The 17,491-nt window shown below is 29.6% G+C and overlaps 1 long non-coding RNA gene and 1 pseudogene across 1 annotated transcript; both read left to right on the forward strand.

Moving 5' to 3' along the window:
• Positions 1-8,008, forward strand: part of LOC142324711 (protein argonaute-2-like) — an 87,676-nt pseudogene extending 79,668 nt beyond the window's left edge.
• A 3,006-nt stretch (positions 8,009-11,014) lies between these two features.
• LOC142324740 (uncharacterized) lies at positions 11,015-11,857 on the forward strand. Its single transcript, XR_012756375.1, has 2 exons — positions 11,015-11,386; positions 11,635-11,857. It is a non-coding gene; the product is annotated as an uncharacterized LOC142324740 (long non-coding RNA).
• The last annotated feature ends 5,634 nt before the right edge of the window (positions 11,858-17,491 follow it).

Genomic DNA, 17,491 nt, shown 5'->3' on the forward strand with positions numbered 1-17,491 from the left:
AATATGAAGGCAGAATTGTCCTGTCTGCCTTAGATTTTTTAAATAAGCCTTCCTATTTTCCAGTAAGTACATGTGCATTAATAGTGCAAGTATAGTATGTTGTTTATATATTGCAGCAGTTAAGTTGCTAAATAAATCATAATTGATAAATCACCATGAAAAATAAGTATTGTTATTTACACAGTAATTAAAATGATTCATATCACTTTTTCTTGAAAATGTAATTAAGTCGCCCATTAACCACATGTATTAGCTACATGTAGTGTAGCATATATGAACTTTGTTTTATTGAGATGTGATACTGTAAACAGTATTAATGCAGTTAACATTAATGTTAATGCTGTTGCATTAATCATCCAAACAGTTACTGCTACATTTGTAGTGAGGCAACATTAAACTCTGAGAATAACTATTATGCACCGATAAAAAAATTGTATGAATTATTTTTTTAATTTAAATAGATGATCAGGATAAGTACTAGCCTTCTCATTTATTGAGAATGATTATGAAGCTGAAGTTCATGTTTAACACTGTGTTAACCGGTCAGGTGAATGAATCTCATCACATGACATTTTCATTTCCAATGGCTTGAGAGAACCAAAGGATCACTTATAGACTGCTATTTTTGTAACAAAAATATCAGGGATGACAGCTAAGACTAGACACATTAAATATCCCCTCTGCTATAAGACCAGTGCCCTACAGTAGACAGTTTCCAATTCCAGTACCACCAAACATTGTAATTAGACGAAGATGAAGTTGTTTATGTTGAAGGTTGCACATTGAAGGTGCATATTTATCAGGTGATTAATAAAACACTTTTTAGAAACAAACCCAGACTTTAAAAAGTAGAAATATTGAGCCACACTTAATTAATCAGACAGAACTAAATGATCTTGTTCATGATCTAAATTTAGCCAAGAATCAAGCAGAAATTCTCTCATGACTTGAAAGGGTAACTATTACAGTTATTAAAATACGCGCTTTCCATGACAGAAATGTGAATTTGAATGTTTCTTCTTCTAGTAAGAGGACTTTGTTTACTGTAATGATGTGAAATCTACTAGACATTTTGGACATATGCATCATCCAGATGAATAGCATCTTATAGACTCTTATAGACTCTTGAAAGCAGTTCTTCATATTGAAAATAATATTCCATTGACCCCTTTAGCTCATTCAGTTCATGTTAAGTCATAAGAAAATATGAATTTGGATGTGATTCAGTGTGAGAAACATTTGTTGTAGAGACTTTTGTTGTAGTGATAGTATTGTTACTTGGTTTACTAAATTTTGTTGCTTTTCGTGCAAGTGAGAGAGCAGGAATAGGAAAAGCACTATGTTAAAAAAATATCCTAAAAGAGAAACATTGACTGCAGGAGAGAAGAACATTATGAGCCTGCACTAGTAAAACCTTCCGCCACTACACGTTAGGCTAGGTTTAATGAAAAATTTTGTTAAAGCAATGAATTGTAATGGGATTGGATTTCACTTTCTAAAAAACAAGTTCCCCAATATAAGTAATGCTAAAATAATTGAAATATTTGTTGGACCACAAAGAAGAAAACTAATGGATGATATTGAATTTGAAGACAGTTTGAATGACTATGAGGTTGCTGTGTGGAAATCTTTTAAGAAGGTTATTAACAACTTCCTTAGAAATCATAAGCAAATAACTACAACTGATATTCTTAAAACTATAAAACGATATATGTGACTAAAGATTCATTTCTTAAATTCTCATCTGGATTTTTTCCTACCTATCTTGGCGCCATGAATGATGAACAAGGAGAATGCTTTTTATCAGGAAATATCCACCAAGGAAAATCGAACCCAGAATGCTCACTACTTCTAGAATTTAAAGAGGGACTGATACATATAGCAAAATACATCAGAAAATTCAAAAGAAGCAGATTTTAGGCATGTAGAAATTCCATGTATAATATTGTATACAGCCACATTGCTTTTTTCGTACAATAAAAAGTGGTAATTACCAAAACACTATGCCTGATATAGAATGAAACCACATACATATTTGAAATCAGTATCAAAAATATAATAAGATTTAGCTATTAACTTTCTTGTACCAAACAAAAAATTAAATTTTGTTGTCCAGTGTAACAGAATTTATAAAGAGGAATAATTTTGTTATTTTTTCTAAATGAAAAATTTTGAAAAAATTAATTAAATCTGTTGTTAATTCTTGAAGTCTATATAGACTATATAGGTGATAAATTACCCACCTTACTTGCTTATATTATAGTTTATGGGGATGATAAAATGCGAGGTATACAAGCAAAATGTTGACTGTTCGTTTGCATTCTTATTGCTGCTGCTTTCATCAAGGAACACAAAGATATTAGGTTGGCGACAGAAAATGTAGGGAAGAGAGTTGAAAACCACCGTGTTGATATCAGTGTAGAACTCTGTAAATTAATACAGTACTTTATTAAATTAATAGATTTAAGTAAAAGTATTTTAACTTTTAAAGGTCTAAATTTATTGTAATAAAATTAGATGTTTTAATTTTTACAAAAAAACATTTTTCTGTTTTGTTTTTAATAATAAAGATTTATTGTAATTGAATTTAATTCCAGATGTAATCACTTTTTTAACTAAATTAATGTAAATAATAAAATATCAGCTTGTTAAAATAAATCCAAATAATAATTATATTAATAAAATTAATATAAAATAAATGTTAAAAACTAATATTAGGAAACAAAAATAAAAAATGATAAATTACAACTTTGATTATTAACTGTTCTTTTATATTTTGTTTAATGCATAATTTTAAGAATTGAAGCATTAATGATAAAATGATCATTGATCATTAATGCTGTTATAAATTTGATTATAATTTTGCATTAGTTAACATCATTATCAAGTACTTAAAATTAACTTGTTTTTATTTATATGTTATTGAATGAAGTGAACATTACATTGTAAAAGTTTAATGAGCTGGTTTTTTTTTAATGAAAATTACATTCTTAAAAATTATTTGTTGTGCTAATAGGTGTTAGGGTCTGAATTACAAGCAATTCGTAGAGCTTGCAAAGGCCTAGAAGACGGATACGAACCGAAAATAACATTCTTGGTAGTGCAAAAACGACATCACACTCGATTTTTCCCAACTCGTAGAGAAGATGAAGACGGTAAGAATAAAAATGTTCCAGCTGGAACATTTGTAGACACAACTATTACACATCCGACAGAATTTGATTTCTATCTAGTCAGTCATGCTAGTATTCAGGTATGTAAACTGTTTTTTGTATATATAATTATTTCTATTGAATTAGACATCTTTTCTCTTGATTTCAGTTCTTATAATTTTACCCAAAAGGGAACATGGAACATTCAACAAAATACTTAATTTGATTTACATCTTTTCTTTTTTAATAGTCTCCTAAATTTTTTAAATTAAAATGCTTCTAAGCATTTTAATAAAAAGATTAATAATAATAAGATGTCTAAATCAGAGTGGCGACTATGTAGAGAAATAGCGCAACTATGTAAGTACTTGTTACAAATAAAATTTTTTTTAATTTTCTGACCGATCGGACCTTAAAAAAAAATAACCCTTGTATTTTTTAAGACTTCTATAAAGAGAAAAAAAAAATTTCTCCAAATTGATTGTGACGAATGAGATTTCAAAAGTATTTCTTACTTCTCCCATTATGTCTGCTGTGTTTGTACAGAGTGATCATATGCTTCGTGCAACCCGAGTAGCCTGCATATTAATTTTATCAAAGGATTATTATTACTCTATCAAATGTACAAATTAAATTTTTTCTTGTAACATTTAGAAATGCTTGCTACATGCATTGTTATAAATTGTAAGAACGCAAATTTGAGTATTATTCTCTACTTCACCAATTGAATGGGATTGATTATTTAAGTAGACAAGATCCCAAAGAGAATTGTACGATACAGATCATTGAGTTTGTTCATCAGATGGAGGATAATACAAATTTCATTAATTGATGAAGTTTAGATGTTACTGGCTGTGGAGAAAGTTATATTTCACAGAATCAGGTGACTGCTCATATAAGGAATGCACAGATTCTCAGAACTCCAAATTCTGTTTGACTGTTTATTTAGCCATTGAAGTAAAATCAGATTCATCAGTAAAAGAAACATGAAATGGCTAACTACTGGTAGTGCTATAATGATTTTTCCTTGACAAGCTTTTGTTTTGATGCACAAATTACATTGATACAGCTTCACTAGTTTTTCACTTTCTGAACAATTTTATTAAAGATAATCCATTTAGTCAAGAAAGTCTTTGAATTTCTTGTAATATGTGTATCTTGAAAAAAAATTGTCTGTAAAAAGACATACAGCCTTGAACATTAACATCTGTTTTTGAGAAACAAAATATTAAGTAGCAGTTGAAGGATTTAGATGATTTTGTATCTCTGACAACACAAGAAAATCCCTTCATGTTGTTTGTACACAATTAATTGCTAGTTTAAATAATGATCAATGATATGCAAACACCAGATTTGCATGAAAGACACATTTCATTAATGCCCAGCCAAGTGAGTAATATAGAAGGATATCTCTAAAGTAAAGACCGCTGGGAAATTTCTCTCCTTAAGGTTGGAACCTGTGTCGTTCATGACCACGCTAGTAATGTACACACTGCATTATTGCCTGTAAGTTGTTACATTGTAGTTTCTCTGATTATGTGGGATTTATTACGTAATAAAATGAATAGGAAAATCAATGCTGCATAATAATGCTCATCCATATGTTGTGGGTCTGACTCATGATTTACTGAGAACATTTAGATGGGAAATTTACAATCACCCACCATATAGTCTGGACTGAGCTCCTTCTGATTACCATTTATTTGGGAAATTGAAAGAATTTTTGAGTGGTAAGCAATTTGCAGGTGACAATGAACTTTAAAATACTGTTAATCAGTGGTTAAATGGACTAGCGGCAGAAGAATACAAGGAGAGTATAAAGCTGGTGTATAGTTACGATAAATTTCATAATTCCATGTAATAATTATATAGATAAAAAAATGTATAAAGTTTCAGAATAAATTTTTTTACAATGAAATGGCTTTAAATTGGCATAACTGACCTTGGAAAAATGTGACATTTATCCCCAGTTTCTTTTAAGTGTGAATATTGGATTGTAAGAGTTGGCAATAACCTTAATGTATTACTTTTTATCAGTTAATATTTTGTAAGGTGTATTATTTTGTTCATTTAGGTAACTATGTAATTTAATTTTAGGGTACATCAAGACCAACAAAGTACCATTTGTTATGGGATGATAATGACATGGTAGAAGATGACTTAGAAGAATTGACCTATTACTTGTGTCATCTATTTTCTCGTTGTACAAGATCTGTATCATATCCTGCTCCAACTTATTACGCACATTTAGCTGCTTTCAGAGCTAGAGTTTACTTAGAGGGGTATGTAATAAGTTTTTCTTTTGTGTACATATCTTTTCATTTAAAATTTTTGAGAAACATGAAAATGAACTGTTAAATAATAAAAAGTTATTTTTAAGTACAGCTTAAAAATCTATATGAAATATTTCCAATTTTATTATGACAGAGAATTATACCATTGATTGATCTGAGCCAATATGAAGTAAAAATTGCAAATGCTGTGGCTTAGCGTATAAAATTATTAATTAAACAAAATAAAATTTTAAAAAACTGGCTAAAAAAAAATTATATCTGCAATTAATTAAAGTAGTTTGTTAATGTTGTCGATTGAGAATAGCCAAGAACAGATAGATTTTAGATTATTGAAATTACTAATTTTCTACTTATATTTATTAATCTTTATTTTCTATTTTCTTCTTATTTATTATTTGTGTTTATGTCTTGGATAAATCAATTACTTGCTTTTTTAGTTCAAAATTCCACTTGATTTCAGGAGAAAAAAAATGGGAAACAAAACTTGTTTTTTAGAATGAGTTTATTTTAAATAATAATTTTTACTCTAAAAAATAAACCTTATATCAATTATCTAGTACAAAAACAAAAAAAATTGAATTATTTTTTACATATTTTTAAAACTATACTACAAAATCAGAAAATTACCTGTAACAAACTTAAAGAACATATTTGAATAAGCAGTTGACACTAAAAGTGCAGTATGTTATGGTATCTAGGAACCATTTAGTTTATTCATGCTCTTTCATTAATCGATCAGTTCGATAGTTATATGTTTAGTAACTCTTCATTATAGTTTATCAAACCATCTAATTTTCAATATCCACGTAGTGTTTCAACATCATACTTTTATTTTTAAGTCCTCTATTTTCCTTTTTGTTTTTCATTACCAAAAAAAAAAACAGTGTATCAGCATGAATATTTTAACAGTTAATTACACATTTTTAGATATTTGAAAAAATAAATCTATGCGATGATGTATCGTAAGATGATGTAGTTCTTAATATCTTTGTTTAAACATCTGGGGTGAATTAATGAATTAAATTTAAAAAAAATAGCAAAAATAAAAAAATTGCTATTACCGATGTGTTTAAGAAAAAGGGAATTAGTATGCAAAAAATTATTTAAATTTAAAAAATTATTAATTTCTGTTGGGTGAAAATTAAAGGTTATAGACCTGAATAGAATATATATTGTGAATGTAAGATTAAACCTGGGTCATTCATTTAAAGTTGACAAGGGTTTCTTTTTTGACATTTTTGAAATATTTAAAAAAAAGAATATTATAACCTTTTTTAATTTGTTCTCTTCATTTAGTCTTTTCTAATATTTTACTAACAAAATGGACTTAAAATGACTAATGTGAATATAAATATTTATATATATCCCTGATAAAAGTTAAAAAAAAACTTGGTTTTTTGAAGTCGTACCATAACTAAATTAAATTTTTCTAGTAAAAACTAATAACCTAAACTAAAAGTTTAGATTTTAAATTTTTTCCAAGTCAAATTTTAAAATCCAAGTCTGCTTCTGTTTTATTGCCATATTTCTTTAAAAATGAGTAATAAGTTTTGTAAATCTAAAAAATAAATATGAAATATGACAAACTTATTTGATATATATAGTATAGTTATCCATTGAACTCATGCCCAAACTAATAAATGTAAATGTGAGGACCAGATCATTGTGGCAGCTCTCAGTAATGTCAGTAGTTACGCAAGTACCCTAGTGCAGTAACTTCTGTAACTGTCTGCCGTACTCGTATTCAAAATCTGTTTGAAAAATAGCCAAATTTTTTCTCTATTATTCAGGCATTTTAAATGCGGTTGAGAATTTACTGAAGATAATATCAATAAACATCTTTGAAGATGCTGTAAATATTCAATAATAGTTTTTTTTTTCATTTTTTTTTATATATATAGTAAAATTAGGCTTTTTTAACAGGCCTCATATGCAGATCATACAAGGCTAGCACTGACCTTTAACTTCAGCTTGCAAGTCTACTATATTCTTGTGATTAACATAATCAGGTCAAGCTTATACAGACTTATACATTAACTGCCAATGCAGAATTTTTGTAATATTGACAAGATAATTTTCGATTCTAATTATCAGGCAAATTTTCAGTTCATCATATTTTGCTTATTTTACTTTTTTATTATTTTATATCTGCCATCAGGAGTTGATAAATACCAATTGACATACAATCCAAATTGTATATTCGTATAATTACAGTAATTTTACTAAGTAATACATTTAAAGGATTAAAGTCCTTTTAATGAAGGGCTTTCATTCAGTTTACAAGTAATGATTTGCATGAGGCAAATTAAACTTTGTTCAAAACTTACTTTCTATACAACGTTTGTGGTATATTTAAGAAACAATTTGAGAACATTTAAAATATTATGTATTGTAACAAAAAATTTCTTTTGCTTATATGTTTAATAGTTCAAGAACTTTACAAAATCTAGTACATGAACAAGAAATGAGAGAAATATGTTCGGTTATAACTGATGGTTCACCGATGTTCTTCATTTAAATCTAAATCAGTTTATATAATAAATTTATCATGATATGAATGTAATTATTTTTATATTTATAATTACAGAAAATTAAAACTAAATGTATTTGTATACTGTATAATTACGGTTATTTGAAAAGTTAAGGAATGCTTTACAAATTGTTTTATATTACTGATATTTTAAAAAGCAATCTTCATTAATATGTTTTACTTATATATTCATAATATTGGGATGTTTTTGTGTATTTGTTTGCATAGTTAAATTTTACATTTTGTAAAACTGTAAATAAATAATTTTTCATTTATTAGTATGAAGTAGATGACTTACCAAAAATCTAACAACAAAGTGTACTTTTAAAAGAAATATGATTACTTTAAAGATTCTTTGTATATTTTTCCCACATGCAATCCTAAATGTTCAGTTCTGTTAATAAAAATTTTCCTGTGATAAGATTTTCATTTTACATGTCTTTAGTACTAAAGTGTTATCAAATTCACCTGTTAAAAGTTTACTTATAATTCCTTGAGTAGAATAAATACCAAAGTGAGCAAGTAATGTCTAACTGTATGTTGGATTCCACAATTTATTTATCTGCATCATTTTATTCAAAATGCCAAAAGTCAAACTTGTGTGCTTTCATTTATAGTGATTGAGAATATGAAGGTGTTTCCACTGGTTTAGGAAATTTATTTCAAAGGTGATTCTAAAGCTGAAAATAAGAAAGTCATATTAAACATATGCCATAAGTGTTTTATTTAAACATAAATTAAGGCTGAAAGATAATCCTGATTTTTGCTCTAGGCCAAATTCTGTTAAAAAAAAAGATTTATTTTAATACTTTTTCACTATAATAATTGTTATCTAAGATAGTCAAAACAAAAATAACTTTTATTAAATCATTGTTTTACAAAACTTTATAACGAATTTTGTACAGAATTTAATTTGAGAAATTTGAATTAAATTAGGAGTAAAAATTGAGATTTGTGAAAAAATAAAGAATTTTTGTTGACTTAACGTTGAAGATACGGTTAAAAATTAGTATACTAAATTGAAAGTAATGAATTTTAAAAATTTCCATCGTTAAAATCTATGTACTAATCTCAAAAATATACCTAATGTTCCTTTGAGAGCAGAATTAGTTAAAAATTAGATGGTTGGTTAAACTTATAGTGTGTTTATAAACGTCACTTTTCATCTGATCCTGTAAGCAATATATGGAGTGAGGCCTGGAGGCCTTAGTGAACCGATCCATTTTCTGGTAAACAGACATATAAGGACATAGAAATTTATTCTGTAAAAATTCCAGGTAAATTTGCGTATAAAAACTGTGTTCTTATATGAAATCGCCAATAATTAGAATCTTCTGAAGAATATTTTCATGTCCAAGTCTACAGTGAATGTAATAAAATACATTCAGAAAGTGCACTGGAATTATTCATGTATAATTATAAAACTTTCTTAATTAGTACTTTGTATTTTTATTTCATTGGTTTATAGAAATGGATGTTACAACTGGAATAGTTTATAAAAGGTGTTGAAAATAACTACCTCCAACATCAGTACAACACTGCATTTGTTTCAATTTGTTTTCAAACTCTTTAACTGGCCACTTTGTCTCATATGTATGCCATTATTGCAGTTTTTAGTTTATCAATCATGTGTGGTCTGTTACAGTACACTGCTTATTACACTGTCCCCCATAGAAAGTAATCTAGGGGAGTCGGATCAGGCAAATTGTGAAGGCCACAAACTCCTCAAGTGATTCATTTGCCAAGGATGTTTTGTAAAAGTTATTGACTTTTACACTTTGTGTGCTGTGGCACCAACTTTTAACCAACCGTAACTGATTTCCACTTCTGTTAACCGATTAATGAGGTTTTTTAAAACAGTACAAATAATTATTACTATTGACTGTATTTTCAGAAAAGATTGTACCCAAAATGCACACTCTACTACTGCTGATCCGGATTCAAATTTTCATTTCGTGTAATTCATATGGTTTAGTTGTCGGCCACAGCGTGGGAGAATAATAATACACTCTTTTGTGCATGATCTGGGTTTCAGTTCTTGAACACACAAGTTTTACTTCTTTTCTTACAGCTTTATATGCAGTAATAAGTCCACTTTCTTGCTGCTGTGCTAACTTATGGATTGACTTTGATGGACTTTCAGCCATAGCATTTGAAATATGAAGCAACTATTATTCAATTAGTTCAGGTGGTCTTTTACTTCAAAAATAATAATTCAAATAGCAGAGTGTGTAAATAGCTGTATGAAAATAAATTTTTGTAAATTTAATTTAATTTACATTAAATTTAATTTAAATTTGTAAATTTAATCAACTAATTGGTCAAAATAATAAAAAAGAATAGAAAATGTTTTGTAATAATTAGCTAATTTGTAAATGAAAGCTGTATTAAATTGCATTCTGACATCACCTCTTTTTCTCTAGCTTGACATTTGTTATTTTAATTGAATGAAGCAAATTTCTAAAAAATAGTATCTTTTTTACTGACTTAATTTACATCAATTGAAGCTCAGTATCAAAACTGCCAATCTCCACTTAACCAGTTTTCTGGCAGAAAGCAAAAAACTATAACTATGTAAAAAATTAAATATAATTATGAAAATAATTCTCAGATTGATATTATTAAACAGAATTAGTGCGCCTAATGTTAGAAACCTTGTAGATAATTTTATATTAATAAAGCAAGATTGGAGATTGGCGCTTTTGATTCTTAATGTTTGATGTATGGGCTGTTTTGTTTCTGAAATTTTGGATTTAGGTTGTTATATTTTCAAAACACCAATCATCAACATACAAACAGTTCTATTTTTTAAATATGAACATTTTAACTAATTTCTTGACCAAAATAAAAATAATTAAAAATCTACTGTATAAATATTAGCACTTCTTCAACAGGTTCATAACAAATGTCTTGAAAATTTATATTTTCTTCAATTAAATGCTGAATATTTTTTTCAGAAAAAAATTTTGTGTATTACTGCAAATTATGTTTTATCAAACACGTACTTATATCTTTAATTTTCAGATTATTGACAGAAATTCCTGCCAAAATAATATCAGGCTTGCATTCTTATTTTTTGAAAGTGTCTGAAAATTACCCATATTAGTTTGATAAAGAGCTTCACCCCTCACCATTACACCAGAAACTTTTGGACTAGGTGCGGGGTCTGTGGTTTCGATTAGTTGGGTTGAGGGAATCATGTTAGGCTGGATTTGAAGATGGCCATTTTGAGGCCTATGTGAAGGAAAAATTTGATTTGTATTTTACTGATTCAAATGTCTACCGAGGCATTTACATCGATGGCATCTCAACAGAGATGTATTCAGTTAGAGGGTCTAAAGACAAACTTCGGTAAAGCCCTTCAGGGCTCAGAATGGAGGGGGTAGTGTGGCAACCGGTAACGTCACAAGGTGGGTGTCTTAATACTAGTTTTACAATTTGTGGTTGTTTTGTTAAAAATCATCATTCACTTTTGGATCATTCAATTCTTTGTTGTTATTACCATGCTTTATAACCTTGCATCATCTTTTTACATGTATAGCATCTGAATTGACTGTATAAAAGAAGAAAAGCTAATTTTTCAATAGCATTTTTACTGAAATATGTTTTTTATATAATTATTAATCAGTTATATATATATTTTTTTTTTCTTTTACAGGTATGGCCATTAATTAAATTCCAGTTTCACCAACCAGTTACTCAGTTGGAATATTTTACTTCGGTTAATTTTAAATATATTCTTAACATAATTTTTAAAGTCTAAATACATGGAAGTTAATTTCAGTTGACTAAATTTGAAATTCATTTTATTTATTTTACAACCTTGTTTGTGTAAATTTAATGAACCAACTTAAATAAACAAATAAACCTTTTTCTAATAAGTTTTATTATTTATGCAGCTTTTTATACCTAAGTTCAAATGTTTTCAAACTTCTAAAGATTGTTTTTATACGGTTAAAATTATTAATGATTTGAATTCTTAACAGGATTATGAAAATAATTTTGATTTTATAAAAAAATTATTTATCAGTTTAGATCATCATCAGTTCAATCGGTTCTGTTCTCGTGATATCTTATGTGTGAGAAATTATTTTATCCCTTGTACATGCTATAAGTAACACATGGGCACTTGTATTCATTAAGCAAATAAAAACAATTTTATTATTCATTGCTTGCTTATTTTATTTGTAAAAAACTTTTCATTAGCCATAATTAGTGGCCATTAATTTAGTGTTGTGTAAATTTGTAATTCTTTAGGTTGTAAAATAATCATCTGATAACCACTGACTGGTAAGATACTAGAATAAAGGAATGATATCCAAAGATACTAACAAACGTAAAATTAGACTTGCTTCAGATTTATATTCAGATGAAGTAAAATACAAGGTGTAAACAAAAAATATCCAATCTTGGCTCATAAAAACAAAAATAGTTAACATAGTTCAGTGACTTTTTTCCCTTCAAATTAGACTCCTTTTGATGTAACAGTTTTATCCCAGCAATTGTTGGAAGCTTTTTCCAAAGTCATTTTAAGTGAACCCATAAGTCATCTTGCTGCATTTCTTTTGATCTCTTTGAAGACTTCTTTCCTCTAAGCAGAATTTTAAACATAGGAAGGTGCATAGACAAAAATCACAGGGAGCCATGTCTGGTGATTAAGGAGTCTGCTGAAGTAGTTTGATCTTGTGTTTTGGCAAGAATCTCTGGGTAAGTTGTGATGCAAGGGCTGGAGTATTGTCATGATGAATTTTCCCAAAGCTGTAGTTTCTTGCATCGAACAGCAATTCTTAGCCTACGAAGAACAGTTATGTAATAGTAATCTTCTTTAAACAGTTATGACCTTCAAATTGCTTTGTGATTCCTGCATTTCTTTTGCTACAGAGAACTTGGAGTTTTCCAATGAAATGATGGATTTCATCGTGACCGGTCTTTGTCACAGGATCATTGTCATAGACCCGTGTTACATCTCCAGTTATTTTATTTTATTTTATTTGTTTTTCATTAAATCGGGATCACTAGTAGCACATTCACGCATGTTTTGCACAACTTTCAGGTGGTTTTCCTTTTGATCATGAATGACAAGTTGTGGGACAAATTTTGCTGCTACATGCTGCATACCAGATCTTTCGTTAAAATCTGTTTCACCGAGTCCATTATAATTCTTCAAGATCTCTAATGGTTATTCAACGATCATTCATCATTCATCAGCATTTCTCAACTTGATTGATATTTTTTTGAACTTTTGCTGGTGGAAGAAGTAGCTGTCTGAGCATTCATTATTTTTGACAGACATTTGGGCATCTTGGAAGTGGAATATTGCTCTTTAATTTGTGTAACGCCCATAGTTTGATCACCAAAAGCTGTTTGAATTTTTCTTATTGTCTCTAATTTCATGTCGCTAAGTTTCTAACAAAATTTAATGCAGATTCACTACTCAGCCCGTTCAATCATTTTGAGTGGCAATGAGAACACGACAGTTGCTACTCATGCATTTTATTTTTACTGCTGCAATGGTTTCAAACTGGTTGTTGCAATCGTAGCAAAACAGTGAATGATGTGCAATCAGTAAGAAAGAGTTTTGGTCACATTCCACAATCATTCCCCTCCACACAATTGGTTACAGCAATAAAAAAAAAATAAGGTGAAGTGCTTTTTCATTACCCCACATATATGTTTCCAAATGCTTGTGAATAGTCGTGCATACAGTAAATTAATTTACTTTATCAAAAAATAATGCTGAATAAGATAAAAAAATGAATTATTATGTAATAAAAAATAGTAATAGGAATGTGATTTACCTGAATTTGTATATTTCATGAAAATGTAATATATGGAAGAATACAAGTACGCAGTGGGCTACTAAGTGCTTGAATCAATAAAACTATAATTCAATATTATCCTTCTATTATACAAATTGAAGGTAAGCAAAAGAAAATAAAGGATGAAAATCATTGTCACATAATAGAAGCACCAAGTAGTTTGAGGAACTGGTGAACCTGTTAACACTGAGTACCTTAAGATAGTTATATAGAGTAAATCATAGAATAAAATTTAAAAGGTAGGAAATAAAAGTTAATAGAAATGAAAAACAAATGACAAAATTACAAAAGTTGGGGCCTATATGAAGGCAACTTCATATAGAAGTTGCCTTCTATATGAACAAAATAATGTTAAACAAGGAAGTTTAAATTATTGAAAAAAATTAATATAAAAACTAGCATGAGTTATTGATTTTTTTTACAGTTACATGTGCATGTATTCAATCCGATTTTTAAGCTATATATTTTTATATACTGTGTATGTTAAAAAAAATAAAATCCAGATAAGAGGTTAAGTGCATATTTTAGTTTGAGTAATACTTGTTGTTCAATATGGTGAGGGGTTTACATCCCTAACACAATTCCTGCAATTGACATGAACTCTTGTACATCTTCCTCAGTTATTTATATTGAATCTTACTTCATTGTGTAGGAAAAATACAATATATGTACTATGAGGGTTATTTTTTTTCAAGGTCCGATCGGTCGCAAAATCGGATGAACCTTTGCGTATATGTGTTGCACAGCATCTCTAGTATGGCAATCAATCACACCGCGTTACTTTGTTTAGTTCTGAACATGCAGCTAGCACGTAAACATGTCTACAACAATAGCATCTCCCGCCAAGTATGAAGTGCATGCAGTAATGCGATTTCTTCAGACTGAGGGGTGTAATGCATCTGAAATTCATCGACGAATAAGTAATGTGTACGGTGAAACTTCAATGAGTGACAGCAAAGTGTGACAATGGTGCAGGAACTTTAAAGCAGGACGTGCAGATGTTCATGATGCAGGCGATCAGAGAAGGAAGCGAGTGTCAACCGATGATCTCATTGAGCGAGTGGATGAGGCGATTCAAGAAAATTGTCGGTTCACAATTTGTGTATTGAGTGATTTTTCCAGAAAATTTCAAGGTCAGCTCTCTACACCATTGTGAGTGAGAGACTTCAGTATCGCAAGCTGTGTGCGAGATGGGTTCCCAAGATGCTGGCCGACTATCACAAAACAATGAGAATGGACGCCTCCCTAACGTTTCTCCAGCGCTACTACAATGAAGGAGAAGATTTTTTGAACAAAATTGTCACAGGGGACGAGACATGGGTCCATTTTGAAACTGAAGAAACAAAAGAACAATCCAAACAGCGGATGCATTCTCATTCTCCCAGTAAACCAAAGAAGTTCAAGCGAACCTTCTCCAACAGAAAGTGTATGGCTACTGTGTTCTGGGACCGGAATGGAGTTCTCTTGGTGGAATTTATGGAATGTGGCACGACCATCACTGCAGCCTCATTCATACTGCGTGACTCTTCAACGTCTGCGAAGGGCAATTCAGAATAAGGGGAGAGGAATGTTGTCATCAGGCATTGTCTTCTCCATGACAATGCTCGATCACACACTGCAGCTGTAACAAAGAAGCTCCTGCAGAGTTTTCGTTGGGAAGTGTTTGATCACCCACCATACAGCCCGGACGTGGCTCTATCCGATTTTCACCTCTTTGCTCACATGAAACGCTGGCTAGGAGGACAACATTTTGGCACAGACATCGAGCTGCAGACCAGCGTAGAAACATGGCTGAAAACACAGACGGCTCCGTTCTACGACGAGGGTATTGGAAAGTTGGTACCACGCTACGACAAATGTCTAAATCAGAGTGGCGACTATGTAGAGAAATAGCGTAAATATGTAAGTACTTGTTACAAATAAAAAATTTTTTATTTTCACTGTGGTTTTAATTTTGTGACCGATCGAACCTTGAAAAAAAATAGCCCTCGAATGTACACACAGTAGTGCTACCCAGTATTGTCTTACTCAAATAATATAAATTTTTCAGTGCTCACATTTACATATCAGGAAGCTGATTAATATTTTTCTTTGACAGATTTGTCAATTTTTTATAGTAAATCAGTTAAATTTTTTTAATCTTTCATTTATTCCATGTATGCAGTATATTACATTTTTCATTGTTATTTTCCCAACATTTTTTATTCATGTTCATTTACATCCCAAATTTTGGAATGATCTATTGAATATTCTGTCTAAAAACCATGCTTATGTTCTCAAAAGCCATGCCACCTTATATGCATTGTATTTTCCTTGCCTTCTATAGATTGTCATATACTTCTAGATCATTTTTGATTTTACTTTCAATATACATTTTATACAAAAAGATGTAGGAGGAGACTGCACACTTATCATCATCATCTCTTCCTAGGCCAAACCACTCAGTTTGTACAAACCACTTCAGTACAACCTCATTTCACCAGGATTGCTGAAATCCAAGTGAAATCTTTCACTAGTATAACAGAAACAAAACATTTTAGGAAATATGTTTTACATATACATAGTACAAACTTTTTCCAATATTTTCATGAGTAGAATATTTTATGGAAGTCCCAGGAGAACTTTGTGATACACTCTGTATCTTATGAATAGATCTGAACGAGTAACAAGTAAGATGAATTTAGATTCTAAAACTTAAATTAAATTTTCCAGAGATATATTCTTGCTGGTTAAGTTTATAGGTTCACAAGAGTTCTTCAGCACAACATAATGAATAAAAACATAACATTATAACAGGTGTTTAAAAAACACTAACTGACAGGAGTAAAATATTTTTTGTTTACTTTGTGCTGGAGCATACCAAACTGGAAAACTAGCTTTTAATGAATGATACATTTTGTAACATATACACCAATTTTTTTTTTTTGTTTTATATCACATGTGAAATTAAAAAAAAAAATATTTTTTTTAAACTCATGCTATAGACTGATAGATACTTTATGTACTATCAAGCAATAATGAATAATGGGGTTTGTTGTGCGACCATGTAGCTACAAGCTCATTTTACTCATCTTCAATAACAAATACATGTAATGTAGTCTTGACATGGTAGCAAATTATGAGGTATGTGATTAAATCTTTTTATTCTAAAATCATAACGTTCAATGAAATTGATTGCTGTTTTTAATTGTGCACATCTTTAAAATTACAAAACAGTGTTACATATATTACTATACTGTATTTAGGCTTATAGAAAATTGTTGAGCAGTAAAATTTTGTACATGTTTTGGGAGCAAGCCAGTTATGAGATTGGCTACGAAGTTAGGACCAATGTTGGTGAAGCTTAAAAATCGGCAACTACTTGATGAAATTACCCAAAATTATTCCCGAAAGCAAATAGAGGTTTGGAAATCTGAAAAGGAAGGATGTAATTATCAATGTTTCTTTAGGTTCTCTTAAAGTCTTTACATAATAGTTGTGCATGTTAAGGTTTTCCTTCATTCTGATGTCTTATATTGGGAAAAATGTTTTGAATGATTAGACTTGTAAAATAATAAGTAAGCCAATTTTTACATACTTGATTTAGATTGTTTTTTTTCTTTTGCTTGATGATATCGCCACAATCTTAAAGCTTGTGTGTGGGATATGGAAATGTACTTACTGTATGAAAAATGTCGTGACTGATTAGGATTCAAA

The sequence above is a fragment of the Lycorma delicatula genome, chromosome 5 (genome assembly GCF_047948215.1).
Source record: "Lycorma delicatula isolate Av1 chromosome 5, ASM4794821v1, whole genome shotgun sequence".
NCBI lineage: Eukaryota > Metazoa > Arthropoda > Insecta > Hemiptera > Fulgoridae > Lycorma > Lycorma delicatula.